Genomic DNA, 18,631 nt, shown 5'->3' with positions numbered 1-18,631 from the left:
TTCTGTGCATTTAAAAAAACCTTTTTTCAATGACCCTTTTCTTTTACATGCTCCCTTTAAAGTGTCTCCTTCCTATTCCTTCTGCTTCCCACTCTAGCTAATTGAAAGAACAGGAAGAAAAAACAAAACACACTCTAACAAAGATGTCTAGTAAAGCAAAACAAATTCCCACATTGGCGATGTCCAAAAATATATGTCTTCTTCTGCATCTTGAATCCATCCCTTCTTTGTCAGGGGGTGCGTAGCAGGCTTCATCATGGCTCCTCCAGAATCTTGGTTGGTTATTGTATTGATCAGAGTTCTTAACTGCTTCTGCTTAAAAGTTTATTGTTTTTATATAATTTGTCTTATTGTCATTGTACAAATTATTCTCTTGGCTCTGCAAGCTGCATCAGTTCATACAAGTCTTCTCAGGTTTCTCTAAAATCATTCTTTCTTAATGAACAATGACATTCCATTACATTCCTCTAGCCTAATTAGTTCAACCATTCCCCAGATGTTGGGCATCCCTTTATTTACTAGTTCTTTTCAATATTAAAAAGAGATAGGTGAAGCAATGGATGAAGTGAAGGGCCTGGAGTCAGGAAGACCTGAGTTCAACTCCAGGCTCAGATGTTTACTAGCTGTATGACTCTGAGCCAGTCACTTAAGTTCTGCCTGCCTCAGTTTCTTCATCTGCAAAATTAGGATAATAATATTGCCTACCTCCCAGAGTTGTTGTGAGGCTCTAATAAAAAATATATTTATCAGTCTTAAAGCATTTATATAAGAACTGGCTACTGCTATGATCATGCTTCATTATTATGATTATTATAATCATCATATGAACCCTTTCCTCATGGATTTCTTTCAGCTATGCACCTAGCAGAAGCATTGCTGTGTCAAAGGGTATACATGTAGGCTGGTAAATTTGAGAGCACAGTCCTAAACTACTTTCCAGAAGAGCTGGATCAATTTACATCTCTAATAAGAAAAAATACAGCCAGGTGTCTATTATCCTATAGCCCCTTCAAAAATTGTAATTTTCCTTTTTTTGTCATCTTTGCCAATCTGGTGGGTATGAAGTAGAACTTTGAAGTTCCCTTGATTCACATTCCTCTGATTATAATTGATTTGGGTGATTTTTTCATATTGTTGCTCATAACTTGGATTTCTTCCTTTGAGAACTGCCTCTTCATATCCTTTGACTATAGGGAGTGTTTCTTGTTCTTATAAATCTAATTCAGTTTCATACATATCTTGATAGTGAAGCCTTGGGAGCAGAGACAAAATGACAGAGTTCAGGCAGCAACTCAGAATTCTCACAACATTCCCCTCCAAACAACTTTAAAATAATGCCTCAAATAAAATGTTGGAGCAGCAGAGCCAACAAAAGGTCAGGGTGAAATATTTTTTCATCCTAAGATAACTTAGGAGGTCAGCAGGAGAAATCTGTGATGCTGAGGATGGGGCTGGCCTAGAGTGAAGCTGCCACACCAGCAGGGGACCTTGGAAGTGGTCATAAGAGCAGAAGCATCAGCTTTAGGAGCTCTGTGCCCAGAGATGGTAAAGGGGTCAGACAGCTGGTCAGAAAGAGATTACAAGGGATTCTTGGCTGGCGCAGGGTGCAGCTGGCACTGATTGAAAATTCTATTACCCATAGAAATTCTGGGTCACAATTCCAGGGTGGAGAGGAGCACTTGCAGTTGGTCATAAGGTAGCAGCAGCCCTGGATACTATTCCAGGGCCAAGAGAAGCACTAGTGCTTGCAGCTACAGAGAAGTAGGGGCCCTTCCTGGGTAAAGACCAGAGTATGGACCAGGAGAGCAGTGACCACACCTCTCCTTGGATCACACCACCTTGGAAGCACCAGAAACTTGCAGACCCCCAGAACTAGCTCTGAAAACAGCAGCAGAAAAAGCCTGAAGCTTGGGGCAGTGCCTCCCCACACCCAGGTGAGCAGAGCCCAACTAAATTTAACATAAAAGTTCAAAGTCAAGATATAGGCTGGAAAAAATATCCAAACAACAAAAAAAAATTGAACTATGAAAAGCTACTGCAGTGGCAAGGAAGACAAAGACACAAACTCAGAAGAAAACAATGATGTGTAAACAGCTACAACCAAAGCCTCAAAAAAGTTAATTGGACACAAGCACAAGATGAATTCCTGTAGGAGTTAAGAGTGGTAAAGGAAAAACTGGGGGCCGGGGGGTGGGGAATGAAAGTGATACAAGAAAATTATGAAAAGAAAATTAACAGCTTGGTAAAAGAAGCACAAAAAATATTGAAGAAAATAACACTTTAAAAAGTGGCCTAATGGTAAAAGGGGCACAAAAATTCACTGAAGAAAAAAATTCCTTAAAAGCAGAATAGGCCAAATGGAAAAGGAGGTACAAAAGCTCACTGAAAAATATAATTCCTTAAAAATTAGAATTAGGCAACTAGAAGCTTATGACTCTGTGAGACATCAAGAAACAATAAAGCAAAATTAAAAGAATAGAAGAAAATGTGAAATCTCATCCAAAAAAACTGACATGGAAAATAGATCAAGGAGAGATAAGCTAATAATTATTGGACTTCCTGAAAGCCTTAATCAAAAAAAGAGGCTTCACATCATCTTTCAAGAAATTATCAAGAAAAATTGTCCCCAATATCTTAGATCCAGAGGGTAAAATAGGAATTGAACGAATCCACTGATCACCTCCTGAAATACATCCCAAAATGAAAACTGCCAGAAATACTATGGCTCAGTTCCAGAGCTCCTAAGCCAAGGAGAAAATATTGCAAGCCTTTAGAAAGAAACAGTCCAAATATCATGGAGCCATAGTCAGGATCACACAAGATTTAGTGACTTCCACATTAAAGGATTGGAGGGCTTAGAATATTATATTCTGGAAGGCAAAGGAACTAGGATTACAACCAAGAATCACCTACCCAGAAAAAGTGAGTATAATCTTTGGGGGGGGGGGAATGGATATTTGATGACATAGAGGACTTTCAAGCATTCCTAATGAGAAGACCAGAGTTAAATACAAAAATTGACATTTGAACACAAGACTTAAGAGAAACATAAAAAGGTAAAAATGAAAAAGAAATGATAATGGAATCAATTAAACTGCTTAAATTCCTATGTGGGAAGATGATTCATGTAATTCCTAATAAATTTATCATGATTAGAGCAGTTAAAAGGATCTTACATAGACAGAGGACATGGGTGTGAGTCGATTATGCTGGAATTATCTCTAAAAATGAAGGGGTGAGAAAAAGGAATGCACTGTGAGAAGGGGGAAGGGGGAGGTAGAATGGGGAAAGTTTTCTCACATAAAAGAGGTGTATAAGGAAGAACTTCTACAGTGGAAGGGAAAATGGAGAGTATTCAATGCTTGAACCTCATTCTCTTCAGAATTGGTTGAAAGAGGAAAGAATATGTAGATACACACAGTTGCATATAGAAATCTTTCTTACCCAATAGGGAAATAGGAGGGGGAGGGGATGAGAGAAAGGGAGGGGATCATAAAAAGGAGGGAAAATTAAGGGAGGCAGTAGTTAGAAGCATAGCAGACTTTCAAGGAGGGACAAGATAAAAAGTGAGAGAGAAGAAATAGAAGAAAATAGGTAGGAGGAATATACATAGTAATCATAGCTGTAAATGGAAATGAGATGAGCTAACCCATAAAACAGAAGAGGACAGCAGAATGGATTAGAAACCAAAATCCAACAATATGTTGTTTACAAGAGACACACTTGAAACAGAAAGACACACACAGTTAAAATAAAGAGTTGGAGTAGAATCCGCAGCTAGGAGGCACCACAATGCACACAATGCTAAATCTGGCCTCAGATACTTATTAGCTGTGTGGCCCTGGCAAGTCACTTAACCCTGTTTTGCTCAGTTTCCTCATCTGTAAAATGAGTTGGAGAAGGAAATGGCACGTCCCTCCAGGATCTTCGCCAAGAAAACCCCAAAAGTGGTTTAACAAAGAGTCAGACACAACTTAAGTGACTAAACAACCAGCAACAACAACTGGAGTAAAACCTTTATGTTCTAGCTGAAGTAAAAAAAGAAAACAAGTACCCATGATCTAAGACAAAGCAAAAGCAAAAATAGAGCTAATGAAAAGAAAACTATATTTTGCTAAAAAGATTCCATAGACAATGGAGCAATATAAAATTTTACTGCAAATTTCTCTGATAAAGGCCTCATTTTTCAAAATTTATAGAGAACTGAATCAAATTTAAAAAAATGAGAGCTAGTCTCCAATGGATAAATGGTCAAAAGATATAAATAGCCAGTTTTCAAAAGAAGAAATCAAAGATATTTATAGTCATACCAAAAATGCTCTAAATTACTATTGATTAGAGAAATGCTAATTAAAACAGCTCTGAGGCATCACCTCACACCTGTTAGAAACAGCAAATGCCGGAGGGGATGTAGACGAATAGGGACACTCACGCACTGCTGGTGGAATAGTGGACTAGTCCAATCATTCTGGAGAACAACTTGGAACTATGCCCAAAGTGCATGCTCTCTGAATCAGCAGTATCAATACTAGGTCTGTATCCCAAAGAGATCAAAGGAAAAGGGTCCATATGTACAAAAATATTTATGGCAGCTTTTGTGGTGATAGAGAATTGGAAATTGGAGGGATACCCATCAATTGGGGAATGGCTGAACAAGTTGAGGCATATGATCATGACAGAATACTGCTGTGCTATAAGAAATGACAAGGGCAGTTTAAAAAAATACAGGGAGCGGAGCCAAGATGATGGCTGGAAAGCAGGGATTTGCCTAAAGCTGTCCCGCAGGTCCCTCCAAACACCTATTAAAAATGGCTCTGAACAAATTCTAGAACTGCAGAACCCACAAAATAGCAGAGGGAAGCAGGGCTCCAGCCCAGGACAGCCTGAATGGTCGCTGAGTAAGGTCTATCGCATGGAGCTGGGAGCAGAGTGAAGCAGAGCCCAGCCTGGGCTGCGCCTGGATGAACCAGACCAGGAGCTAGGCAGAACAGGCTGTAGTGCCCTGAATAAGTGAGCTGTGGCAGTTACCAGACTTCTAATCCACAAACTCCAAACACAACAGAGCAGGTTAGTGGGAAAAAAGCTTCTGGGACAGAGTGAAAGGACTTCGTAGTCAGCCACTGCCCTGGGGGTGGCAGAGGTGGTGCAACTCTGAGGTTGCTTCTAGAGCCACAGCTGCAGTTGCTTCCAGCCCCAGGTCCACCTGGTGGGAGGAATTAAGCAGCGGATCAGAGCAGAAGTGCAGAGCCTGCTTGGATCTGAGTCGCACTCTGGGTTGGTGGTTCTTGGGGGAGGAGGAGCACTGGTGTAGCAAGGCTTGCTGTGTAGAAATAGCTCTGAAAACAGCAACACAGCCCCTCAAGCTTGGGACAAAGTACTCTCTACTCTACAAGCAGTAATACCTCGACAAAAAGCTCAAGGGTCAAGTAGTTGCCTGGGAACATGAACAGGCAGTGATAACGGTCTCAGACTCAGACTTCGCAATCTTTTTTTGGTGACAAAGAAGACCAAAACATACAGCCAGAAGAAGTCAACAAAAATCAAAGAGCCTACATCAAAAGCCTCCAAGAAAAACATGAATTGGTCTCAGGCCATGAAAGAGCTCAAAAAGGATTTGGAAAAGCAAATAAGAGAAGTAGAGGAAAAATTGGGAAGAGAAATGAGAGTGATGCAAGAAAACCACGTAAAACAAATCAATGACTTGCTAAAGGAGACCCAAAAAATACTGAAGAAAATAACACCTTAAAAACAGACTAACTCAAATGTCAAAAGAGCTCCAAAAAGCCAATGAGGAGAAGAATGCTTTGAAAGGTAGAATTAGCCAAATGGAAAAGGAGGTCCAAAAGACCACTGAAGAAAATACTACCTTAAAAATTAGATTGGAGCAAGTGGAAGCTAGTGACTTTATGAGAAATCAAGATATTATAAAAGGAATGAAAAAATGGAAGACAATGTGAAATTTCTCATTCGAAAAACCACTGACCTGGAAAATAGATCCAGGAGAGATAATTTAAAAATTATTGGACTACCTGAAAGCCATGATCAAAAAAAGAGCCTAGATATCATCTTTCAAGAACTTATCAATGAGAACTGCCCTGATATTCTAGAACCAGAAGGTAAAATAGAAATTGAAAGAATCCACTGATCACCTCCTGAAAAAGATCCCAAAAAGAAGACTCCTAGGAATATTGTCACCAAATTCGGGAGCTCCCAGATCATAGAGAAAACACTGCAAGCAGCCAGAAAGAAACAATTTGAGTATTGTGGAAACACAATCAGGAAAACACAGGATCTAGCAGCTTCTGCATTAAGGGATTGAAGGGCTTGGAATATGATATTCCAGAGGTCAATGGAGCTAGGGTTAAAACCAAGACTCACCCAGCGAAACTGAGTATCATGCTCCAAGGCAATATATGGATTTTCAATAAAATAGAGAACTTTCAAGCTTTCTCAGTGAAAAGTCCATAGGTGAATAGAAAATTTCACTTTCAAACACAAGAATCAAGAGAAGCATGAAAAGGTATAAAAGAAAGAGAAATCATAAGGGATTTGCTAAAGTTTAACTGTTTCGTTTACATTCCTTCTTGGAAAGATGATGTGTGTAATTCATGAGACCTCAGTATTCGGGTAGCTGAAGGGAATATATATATATATATATATATATATATATATATATATATATATATATATATATGTATAGATACGTATAGATACGTATAGATACATAGATACATATAGACATACAGATAGATAGAGGGCACAGGGTGAGTTGAATATAAAGGGATGATATCTAAAAAAATAAAATCAAATTAAGGGATGAGAGTGGAATATATTGAGAGAGGGAGAAAGGGAGAGATAGAATGGGGTAAATTATCTCGCATGAAAGTGGCAAGAAAAAGCAGTTCGTTGGAAGGGAAGAGGGGGAAGGTGAGGGGGAATGAGTGAATCTTGCTCTCATCAGATTTGACTTGAGGAGGGAATAACATACACACTCAATTGGGTATCTTACCCCACAGGAAATAAGGAGGAAGGAGATAAAAAAGAGGGGAGGATAGAAGGGAGGGCAGATGGGGGAGGAGGTAATCAAAAGTAAACACTTTCAAAAAGGGACAGGGTCAAGGGAGAAAATTTAATAAAGGGGGACAGGATAGGAGGGAGAAAAATATAGTTAGTCTTTCACAACATGAGTATTGTGGAAGGGTTTTGCATAATGATACACATGTTGCCTATGTTGAATTGCTTGCCTTAAGGAGTGTGGGTATGGAGGGAAGAGGGGAGAGAATTTGGAACTCAAAGTTTTAAAAGCAGATGTTCAAAAAATGTTGTTTTTACATGCAACTAGGAAATAAGATATACAGGTAATGGGGCATAGAAACCTATCTTGCCCTACAAGAAAGTAAGGGAAAAGGGGATGGGGGGGAGTGGGGTGACAGAAGGGAGGGCTGACTGGGGAATGGGGCAATCAGAATATGCCATCTTGGAGTGGGGGAAGGATAGAAATGGGGAGAAAATTTGTAATTCAAAATCTTGTGGAAATCAATGCTGAAAGCTAAAAATATTAAATATAATTATGAAAAAATATAAATATATTATAAAAATAGCAAGACTTATATGAACTGATGCAAAGTGAAATAACAAGAACTGGGATATCATTGTGCACAGTAATAGCAAAGATATGGTGATGATCAACTGTGAAGGACTTGGTTCCTCTGATCGATACAATGATCCAAGGCAGTTCCGAAGGACTCATGATGAAAAAATGCTGCCCACATCCAGAGAGAGAACTGATGGACTTTGAATGCAAATTGAAGTATCATTTTCTCACTTCAGCTTTTTTGTGGGTTGTAAAATATGGCTAATATGGAAATATGTTTTGCATCATTTCACATGTATAATTGAGATCCTATTGCTTACCTTCTTAGTGGGTGGGAGAGAGGGTGGAAGGGAGGGAGATAATTTGGAACTCAAAATTTAAAAGGAGAAGAGTGTTAAAAAATAAACTCTTATAAAAGAAGAAAAAAGAAAATGAAACCTTTATTAGAAAAATTTTCTGGAAAGACTTTTTCCTTTTAGGTACCCATTTCACTTCTAATTTTAATTGAATGAGTTTTGTTCATATATACATAAAACACCGTGTAATAAAAATTGTCTATTTTATCTTCTTTGACTCTTTTGCTCCCCCTTGTTTGGTAGTATGATCTTCCCTATCCATGGATCTGGTCATTTCTTTCTTAAATCTGTAATTTGCTTAGCATGCAACTTTTGTCACTAAGTCATGAATCTAGACGGAGCTCCTCTTTGTGAGTCATACAAAATTTGGTCTAGAGCCCATTTCCATCTGAGGGCTTTCTAGTTTTAGAAGAATCTTTCATCCGGTCATCCTGGAGTCCTTACCTTGGAGCCGCAGTCTTAGGTTGGCGGAACATTTTTCCGCTTTGTCCCTTTGCTTCTGTACATGATGTACCTAATCTCGGCCATGAATCAGCTTTGCTATAATTCTACCATTAGCAGATTGCTTTGATGATTACTGCTTTGTAGTGTAGTTCAGGATCTATTACTGCCAGACCCACTTCTTTCCATCTTTTCATCATCTCCCTTGAGATTATTGACTTCCTGTTACTGCAGATGGATTTTGTTATAGCTCCATAAAGCAAGCTTTTCATTGTTTGATTAATGTGGCACTAAATAGGCAAACTGAAGAAGCAAAACCAGTTATATAGTATTCTCATTTTTATTACATTGGCATTGCCTACCTATGAGCATTTACTATTTCACCATTTATTAAGGTCTATCTTTCTATGTGGAACCAAATGTTTTCATCTCTCCTCTACATGGCTCGCCCCTCTTAGCAGAGAACCCTGTTTCGTATTTTACAGGAAAAATTGAGGTCATTCACTGAGAACTCCTTCTTCTTTTCTCCTCCTCATTTCCTATCACTCAGGTGCCTTCTGTCACAATTATTCATTAATTGCAAAATCCAATGGCCTTTTCTGTATCTTCATTCTCCTTGACTTCTCTGAAGCCTTTGACACTGTGGATCACCCTCTCCTCCTTGATGATTTTCTCTCTCTAGGTTTTGGGAACACCCCTCTCTCCTGATTCTCCTACTTATCTGACCAATCCTCCTCTGTCTCTTTTGCTAGATTCTCCTCCAGATGAGGCCCTTTAATCACAGATATCCATCAGGGTTCTGTCCTGGGCCCTCTTGTCTTCTCCCTCTGTATTACTTCCTTTGGGTATCTCATCAACTCCCATTCATTTAATGACCATCTCTATACTAATCAACTTTAATCTACCTCTCCTACCTCAGTCTCTCTTCTGACCTTGAACCTGGCATCTCCAACTGCTCTTCAGACATCTCAAATTGTGGATTAAATTCAACATGTTCAAAATGGAGCTCATGATCTTTTCCCCTAAACCCTCCTCACCCTACTTTCCTTTTTGCAACATCATCCTCCTATCCCTCAGGCACTCAACCTAACAGTCATCCTGGACTCCATACCACCTCTCACCCTTCATATCCAAGCTGCTTCCAAGGACAGTGGATTTCATATTTGCCACATCTCCTTAATCTGTCCTCTTTTCTCTTCTCACATGGCCCCCACCCTGGTACAGGCCTGGACTATTACAATAGCTGCTGAGGTGGGGTGGTGGTGAAGGGTTGCCCTGCCTCAAGCCTCTCCCACTCCATTCCATATTTCATTCAGCCAATGAAATGACTTTCCTAAAGTGCATGTCTGATCACATCACTCCCTTACCCAATAAAATCCAGTGGCCTCCTGTTGTCTCTAGGATAAAATACAAAATGCTTTGTTGGGCTTTCAAAGTCTCTTAGAACCTAGAACCCTCCTACATTTTCATTCTTCTTACACCTTACATATCCCTCCCCAATATAGTTTTCAGTCTAGTGATTCTTGGCTGTTCCATAAACAAGATGCCTGGAATGCTGTCCATCCTCCATCCTCACTACTGATCACCCTGCCTTCCTTCAAGTCCCAACTAAAATCTCATCTTCCACAGGAAGCCCCCCCTCCTGCAACCCCTTTGAATTCCAATACTTTCTCTCTTTAATTATTTCTTATTTGTCCTGTCTGTAGCTTGTTTATACATACCTGTTTGCTTGTTATCTCCACCATTAGATCACAAGCTCCTTGAGGGCAGGAACTATATATTGTCTTTTTTTTGTATCCCCAGTGTTTAGCACAGTGCCTGGTACATAGAAGGTGCCTAATAAATGTTTATTGATGGACTGTCTTGTAGTTGGTTTCATATAGTTCCTTTGTGTGTCTTGATAGCTCATCTCTAAAATATTTTATACCTTCTATAGTCAGTTTACATGAAATTTCTCTTTCTGTCTCATTCTTCAGGGTTTTGCTGGGGATAGGAACAAATACTTATGATTTATGTGGCTTTATTTTGTATTCTGAAATTTTAAGTTATTCTTTCCATTAATTTTAATTGACTTTTGGAGGTTCTCTAGATAGAGATGATTTGAAAAAAGTAATAATTTTTTCTCTTTGCCTATATTTGTCCCCTGGATTTATTTTTGTCTTATTGCTATAGCTAGCCTTTCTAGCACTATAGTAAATAATAGTGACAACAATGGACATCTTTGTCCCACTCCCACTCCTTTGATTTTATTGGGAAAACCTCCAGCATTTCCCAGTTGAGCATTTCTCATTCTCATTGGTCAGGGAAGGTATACTTGTTCATATGATTTCTTGTACTTTCAAAAGAAATAGCTATTAGGTTTTGTCAAAAGCTTTTTTAGTATCTACTGATATAATCATGTAACTTTATCTTTATTATTAACATGCTTAGTTTACAGTTTTCCTTATTTTGAGCTAACCTTGAATTCCTGGAGTAAGTGAAACCCAATCACAGTATATAATCTTTAAAACGTTGTAAAATCTTTAATCAACATTTTATTTAATATTTTATGTTAATGTTCATCATGGATATTATAGTTTTCTTTCTCTGCTTTATGTCTCCAATATCATATTTGTATCACAGAAAGAATTCGGAAGTATATCATCTCCTATTTGTGCAAATACTGTATATAATATTGGAGTTAACCGTTCTTGGTATGTTTGGTAGACTTCACTTGTAAATACATTTGCTCCTATTTTCCCACTTTGGGTATTAATTTACATCTTTTCTGATTGCTTTTCTTTAGTCTGTTGGCTTTTCTCTTAATCTGGGCATTTTAAACTTTTGTAAAAAAATTTCTGTTTTGATTATTAGCAGTTTTGTTGACATGAGTTTTTTGTCTTATTCGTAAATTTGCCTTTTTCATTTATGATGAAAAAATACTTTTTAGCCCTTTTTCTTCCCTCTTGGCTCTTAGATTTGCATTTGAGTGTTCAATTCAGTTCTTTCCATCATCAAGAATGTTTGGAAATCTTTATTTAATTACTGATAGTTTTCCCCATGTACTGTAATACTCAATTATACTAGACAAATTGTTCTTGGTTGTATTTTTTCCCATTTGGAATGTAAAATTCCATGCTCTCCTCATCTTTATCATGTCAGCTGTCATATCTTATGGAATTCTGATGTCATTCCTTGGTACTTGAACTCATTCTTTTTGGCTACTTACAGTATTTTTTTCTTGGACCCTAAAGTTTGTATTCTGAGTTTTCATTTTGATGTTTCTTTCAGGTTGTGACTGATCAAATATTTCTTTTTTCTGGTTCTGCTTATTTCACTTTGCATCACTTCATATAAATCTTTTGATGCATTTTTGCATATTCATAATTTTTTACAACACAGTCATATTCCATTACATTCATGTATGAGAGTTTATTTAGCCATTCCCCAGTCAGTGGGTATCTATTTGCTTTCTAGTTCTGTCCTACCACAAAAGCAGCTGAGTGCCACAGTAGTTAGAGCACCTGGCCTGGAGTCAGGAAAACTTCTCTTCCTGACTTCAAATCTGGCTTCAGACATTCCCTAGCTGTGTGACCTTGAGCAAGTCACTTAACCCTGGTTGCCTCAATTCCTCATCTGTAAAATGATGCGGAGAAGGAAATGGCAAACCATTTTAGTGTATTTGCCGAGAAAACCCCAAATGAGGTCACAAAGAGTCAGACATGACTAAAATAATTCAGTGACAAACAACACCTTACATTTTCATCTGTTTTTGTCCCCAATCTTTTGAATTGATTTTATTGAATGTAATTTTATCTCATGGAGACAATGCTTTCTTTGGGCACATACACATTTTCACATAGTTCAGTTCTTGGGTCAGGTTTTCAATAATCTGTTCTAGCTATCAAGTTTCTTTGCCATTTTTTCTCCCCAGATATCATTGCCTTTAACATCAGATCTTCTATACCGTGTTTAATTTCTCCCAGATACTCTTAGAGCCTCTGTGCTTAGGGCACTCTTTCTCTGCGACATTACTTGGACATGATGTGGAGTTACTCTTTTCTTCTGGTTACCTCTTGGGTTTCTCTTAGTGCATACAATTTCTTCATTGTATTCCACATTTTCTTCTGTTTACTCCTGCTTTGTTTTCTGGACTGGGGCATCACAGTTAGGTTTGACTCTGCTCCTTCTCACTTTCTTGGTTAGTGTGGGCAGGTCCTCCTTGGTCCTAGATATGATGGTTGAAACTAGGTCTCACTTTCTTTAGGAATTCCTGAATTTTGAATTTTCTGATGGTTTGCCTTTCTAATGGCTTTGGCCTTGGCTCCTCTTTCTCCTTCTTGTATATAGTTCTTAATTTAGAATTGCCTCCATTCTTTGCTATCACCTAAATACTGTGGGTGGTGCTGATAGTAGGCTCCCTACTAGATTCCAGGTGCTTTGCTTCTCAGGCACTTCCCTAACTCTTTCTCTAGCTATGGCTTTGTGCGGGCAACCCTGGTCCTTGGCTGCCTGGGCTTGGGCACCATGATGCCTGGGCATTTAGCTTACCCTGTCTCCTACTCTGGGTCCAAGTTGATTCTTCTCAGAGTGTTTCCAGGATTGGGCAATAAAGTCTTGTGATGTCTTTGAGTAGATGGAAAAGTTTGTAGCTTTTTCTTTGGGTTTATTTATCATTGTGTCCTTTGGTGTGTTTTTAGCACTTTCTATCTCTTATTTCATTTCTCCCAGGTATTCTTATAGTTCTTGTGCTTAGGATGCCTGTGGGAGACTCTCAACGTGCTTGCAGGGGAGTCGGGACCCTTATAGCTCTCAACACACCACCTTGTCTTTTTTAAAAAAATTAACAGGCTATTGTAAGTCTTTATGTTGTTTTGTGTCCTTCATTTGGATGAATAAATCCTGTCCTCTACCTGGAATATATTATGAGATGAGTACTTGTATGGGAGTAAAGGACCCTATTTGCCCACATCTTTGGAGACCAAGGCATGATCTCTATTCTGAGGTTCCCAGATGGGGGTGGGGAGAGTCAGGGTCAAGGCAAACAAGCTCAGACTAGTTTTGAGGGGCCCCCAAGAATAAGCCCAGTCCATGTAAACCCAGAACTTGGGGCTCTGATCCTTCTACCCCACAGCATACACACACACACACACACACACACATATGCACACAAAAGCACACGCACAAACACACACACGATGCATCCCAACATTTTTCACCTTTAGCTCTCCTCCCCTGCCCCAGTTATTTTGGACCACTTTGCTTACATGATTATGCCACATGTCCTCTTTCCTCTCACAGTGCCTGCCCTTGCTTCCATCTTCAGTACATTTTAAAAGGTTGCTTTATTGATGCCACTTGTCTTTATGCCACAGTCATTTCTGGGGAAAATGACAGTAACACCACCACCAACAACCACCCTCTCTAATTCCTCCAGATTGAACCATCCCTTGTAACAGAAACTATTAAGTAAATGGACCAGCTCTAGTCAGGCTACCTGATGATGTAGACGGCATTCCACCCCAGCATCCCCTGCCTCTGGGCTGTGATGATGCAGAGGGCATTCCTGTTACGTGCTCTCCAAGGCCACTGGGGCTCTCACTGTACCGAGTTTGGCTTCCTTTTAAAGGCTTTTTAAAAAATTATCAGTGTTATAATATACATTGTGGAAATTTTCCTTTTGGTTTGCTTATTTCACTGAGCATTCCTTTGAGTTTTCCTGTATTTATCTTAAACTTTTTGTTTCTTATGATACAAAAATATTCTGTCCGTTTCATTTAGAAATTTGGATTGGTTGATGAGGTCTGTGTTCATCCACATGAATCTATTTAGACAGCTGGCCCTTCCCCTCATTAAAATGGTTTCTCTTTCTGTCTCCAGAATTTCATTCTTGACAGCTTTCATTCCCTCCTGAGGCTTGTTTCCTTCTGTAGAATTTTTAGTCCATGAGATCCTAGCTATCATTTTTTCAGAACCTCTGATCTCTGTTCTCAGAAAATATAATGTACAAGTCAATCTTCTCTGTCCTCATTCACAGACTCTAGGATGGAATGATCACTGCTCCCCAAGCTTCTCATCATTCACACCGCAGAAATCAGGTCCTCATTGTTGGGGAGAACTATGTATAGGAGAACAGTAGTTCCCCCTCCCTCTCATGGGTTCTTCCTCTTTTAAATAAGGAAATGACTATTAAGGCAAATCAAGAAATCATTAGGTGGAATATGGGAGGGAAGAAGCCAAGAGGGAAAAGGGGAAGAAAGAAAGAGCGGAGGAATAAAAAGAGAGGAGAGAGACAGTTATCCAGAGACAGAGAGGAAGAGGGGGGGAGAAGAAGGAGAAGCAGAGGTGAGAAGGAGAGAGTCAGGGAGAGAAGAGTGAGGGGGAGAGTAGAGAGAAGAAGGAAAGGAGGGAGAGAGAGGGAGGAAATAGGAAACACAGAGAGAGAGACAGAGACAGAGAGACAGAGAGAGACAGAGACAGAGAGAGACAGAGAAAGACAGAGACAGACAGAAAGAGAGAGAGAGAGCACTCTTTAGCAGATGTTCAGACAATTGAAGAAGTCCAGTCACTATGTCCCATGTGTCTGTGCCTCACGTATGATCTCTCAGATAGCCCACTGATCATGTGGCTCCAGAATCTGCCTGTCTTGATCTGCATGGCCATGCTTTGCCCTATGCCATCTTTTAGTTTCTAGATTTCCTCCCATGACTTTATAATCCCTGTAGCAGTGCCACTTTCCCCATCCCTCCATGCCTTTAGGACAATTGTTTTAAATGCAGAGATGAGAAGTTTGCATTTTATCTAAGAGGCAACAAATAGGCAGTCACTAAAGGTCTTCGAGAGGAGGAGTCCTGTGGCCAGGAGTTGGCTCTGGGGAGATGATTTTGGCAGCGGTGAGAGCTGAGAATCTTGGAGCAGGGCATTGACAGGAGGAGTCCAGGTGAGAGGGGATGAGGATCCTCCACTAGGGGCATAGCAGGGATCAATGACACATTTGTTGTCCAAGGACCAGCCTGGCTGTGTTTGGAGGAGCTCAGCAGCAAGGCAACATTAATCTCAATGCTCATTTGCTACATTTTAAAGACACTCAGATCTACATCCTTGGAGGGAGCCCTCACCCACCGAGGCAGTTGTTTTGGTCTGGTAGAATATCCCCAGTTTCCACTTTCCCCAGCTGCTCCCATTCCCTGCAAATCAAATCTCCAGCCTCCATTCACATCACCACAACAGGTGATCATGGTGGGCCTTCCTTTTTGGTTTTCTCTATAGTTTTTGTATTATAGTTCTAGGTATCAACACCTCCCGAGTTTTCCATCATTCACCTTCCCTTGTAACAAAGAAAAAAATGTTGATCAGCTCAATTGGAAATTCATTGGCATCTAAGAGTGTATGCCGTGTTCCTCATCCATAGCCTCCCACCTCTCCTGTGGAAAACAAAAAGGTCAGCGCTCCCCTCTTCCCTGAGAACCAGGTTGGCCATTGTTATTACACAGCATTTCTTTAAATAATCTTTCTCCTTCTCCTAACTGGAGTCTTTGTTCATGCGGCTTTCTTGGTTTTTCCTGTTTTCCTCTGCATCAGTTCATACAAGTTCTCACGCGATTATCTGAATTCCTCATTTCTGCATGTCCTGTTACATTCATGTACCACATGTTCATCCATTCCCCAGCTGATGCACATCTGCTTTGTTTCTGGTTCTTTGCTACCATAAGAGGTGTTGCTATGAGTATTTTATGAGCTCTTTCTTTCCATCTTTGACCTCTCTGTAATAAATGCCCAGTAATGGAACCTCTGCATCAGTGAATCCACTTTTATCACTTAAATCCAAATTGTTTCCCAGAAGGTTTGAAAAATCCTTCCTTGTTAAGACACAAAAAATGAGGGTGGAGATGGAGGGAAGAGAGGCATGACCCAATGAGGAACCCAGGTCAGATGCCAGTCGAGGTGAAATTCTCCATCAGGTACTCTACCTCACCCACCCTCTGAAATACGCATTAGTCACATGTCTTTTTAATTCTTCTTAAGGAATGAATTGGACAAGAGGTCACTGAGCAGCAAGTCCCAAGTCTTAAGTTGAGTTAATGTAAGGGAAAGACCCCTAGATTTTGAGACTGAGGACTTGGATCCAAATCACAACTCTGCAACTAATTGTCTGTATCACTTTGGCCCAATCCCTTCATCCCTTGGGAGATCTTTTCCTTTTCCGTAAAAAGAGACATTTAGACTAGACATTCTCTAAGGTCCCTCCCTTCTCGAGGTAAAACGATCCCATTAAGTATTGTGAATTTTTCAAAAGTGTCCAAATTTCAATAAACCTGGTTATGCAGTCCCTTAGGGGGCTAGCTGGGGAGATTTGCTGCCCAAACATTTGATATGAATGTCTGTAATGGCAATGTTACTAGCAGCTGCTGTGGAGGTGTAAGACCAACAACACCAGCACACAGGAGGGTTGCAAGTGCAGGTGCTTTGATCTGCTTTACTAAGGAAAGCAACTCAAAAGGGGTTTACAATCTTACTTTAATTAAACATACAAATATCATTCACTTAGTTCAGGGGGAAAAGTCAGCACCCTGAACTTCAGAGCAAATACAAACAGAAATTACAAACAGAAAAAATAACGCAAATCAACAGATAGGCTTCTAACTGTCTGACTATAGCAATACATACGGTTACCAGAGAGGGAGAAGCTAACCAGTATCTGGGTTTTCAAAGCTGGGGGCTCCTTAACAGCTACCTAGAGTCTTGACTGGCCAAATAACATGAACACTCTTCCAGTGAGTGAGCCACAAAGCAAAATGCTAACCTCAGAGTATGTATACTGTTTCCAGTCAAGGACTCTTGATTCCATCAAAGACTCTTGATTCAAACAAAGGCAAGACTCAATCAAAGGCACCTGTTTGACTTAGTGCTGAGAAGCACTCCAAAAGGAAAAAAAACAGCAAAAAGTCCCACTTTGCTTGCCATTACACTGTCTGGGTGGTAGAACCCCTGAATACAAACCCCATCCAATGCATGGCTACAGTCATTCATGGGTTTGTGTCGTCCACCTCCGTTCTCATCCTCATCCCTTTGGACCTCTCTCTCTCTGTCTGTCCAGCACTGATGGATCTCTCTGAGAAGTAATGGAATTATGCTGGTACCATTTTCCTGCTTCTGCACACCCTTTGATTCTCATGGGACAAAACATGTTGTTCAGGGACTCCTGAGATCATAGATTCAGAGCCAGAGAGGACATCAGAGAAGGATGACTGGGGCTTTATCCCATAGTGGTGACATCTGGTGGGGGGCACCTTTCCTTCCTCACTTTGTGATTACTTCCATTCCTATTCCCGAGGGTCTCACTGCCTTGATGCCCCCTTTATGGGGGGGCCTATCTTCCTCTCAGACCACCCCCTCTCTGGGTATTACCTCACCCACTTTGAAACCACCTTCTCTGGTGCCACAGCCTCCTCCTCCTTGCCATACTGGACTGTTTTGGCCCCAGGTGAAAATATACCTTACTATGGCCTTACTTGTCCCCTGATAAACCCTGATCAAAGGTAAAGTTGTTGACTTGGTGGCTGGCTGTGCTAAAGAAAGCAGTATCATAAATCAAAATGGAAAGGGAATGGGGAACATGTGACTAAATGGATATTTCAGAGGGTGGGCAAGGAAGAGCACCTGATGGAGAATTTCACCTTGACTGACATCTGACCTTGGTTCCTTTATTGGTCAGGACTCTTTTCCCTCCACCTCTGGTCTTATTGCTGAATTGTTTCAGAACTCTGATTCGTTTCTTGTTTGGCCAAAGCATTATTATGACTTATATTTGGGGACAAAGGTTGGATGTCGGTCAAAGTGATGTCCTCTGTCCTCCTCAACTGCTCGTCCATCCTCCATCTGCCCTTCTGAAGTGAACATTTAGTCATGTGTCCTTTTCTTCCTCTCTCAAGAAATGAATTTGGACAACAGTCACAGAGCAGTGAGTCCCAGACCTGGCTAGACAACTTAAATGAAGTTGACATGAGGGAAAGAGTTAGCCTACAGCCACATGAACAGGTGCCATAGCCAGGACCTTCACTGAGCTAAGGAAAATGCGAACATTTTGAAGTCTTTAGAACTGCGATGGGAAAATAAAAGAAAAATGGGGATGGCACAGAGTTGGGAGAAAAGGAAGTGTGGACTGAGTGAGGCACTATGGGAACATCCCAGGAAGCATCTGCTTATGAGTGGACTACACAGTGTTAGCCAGGAGTAACATTTCCTATGGAAAACCGATTCC

The 18,631-nt window shown here is 40.3% G+C and overlaps 1 protein-coding gene across 3 annotated transcripts in view; it reads left to right on the top strand.

Moving 5' to 3' along the window:
- Window positions 1-18,631, top strand: part of PCBP3 (poly(rC) binding protein 3) — a 167,322-nt gene that overhangs the window by 38,081 nt on the left and 110,610 nt on the right. The window lies entirely within an intron of this gene.

Source organism: Trichosurus vulpecula, chromosome 7, assembly GCF_011100635.1.
Source record: "Trichosurus vulpecula isolate mTriVul1 chromosome 7, mTriVul1.pri, whole genome shotgun sequence".
Lineage (NCBI taxonomy): Eukaryota > Metazoa > Chordata > Mammalia > Diprotodontia > Phalangeridae > Trichosurus > Trichosurus vulpecula.
Note: the sequence above shows the minus strand (reverse complement) of the source record. Positions and strands in the feature narration are given on the sequence as shown.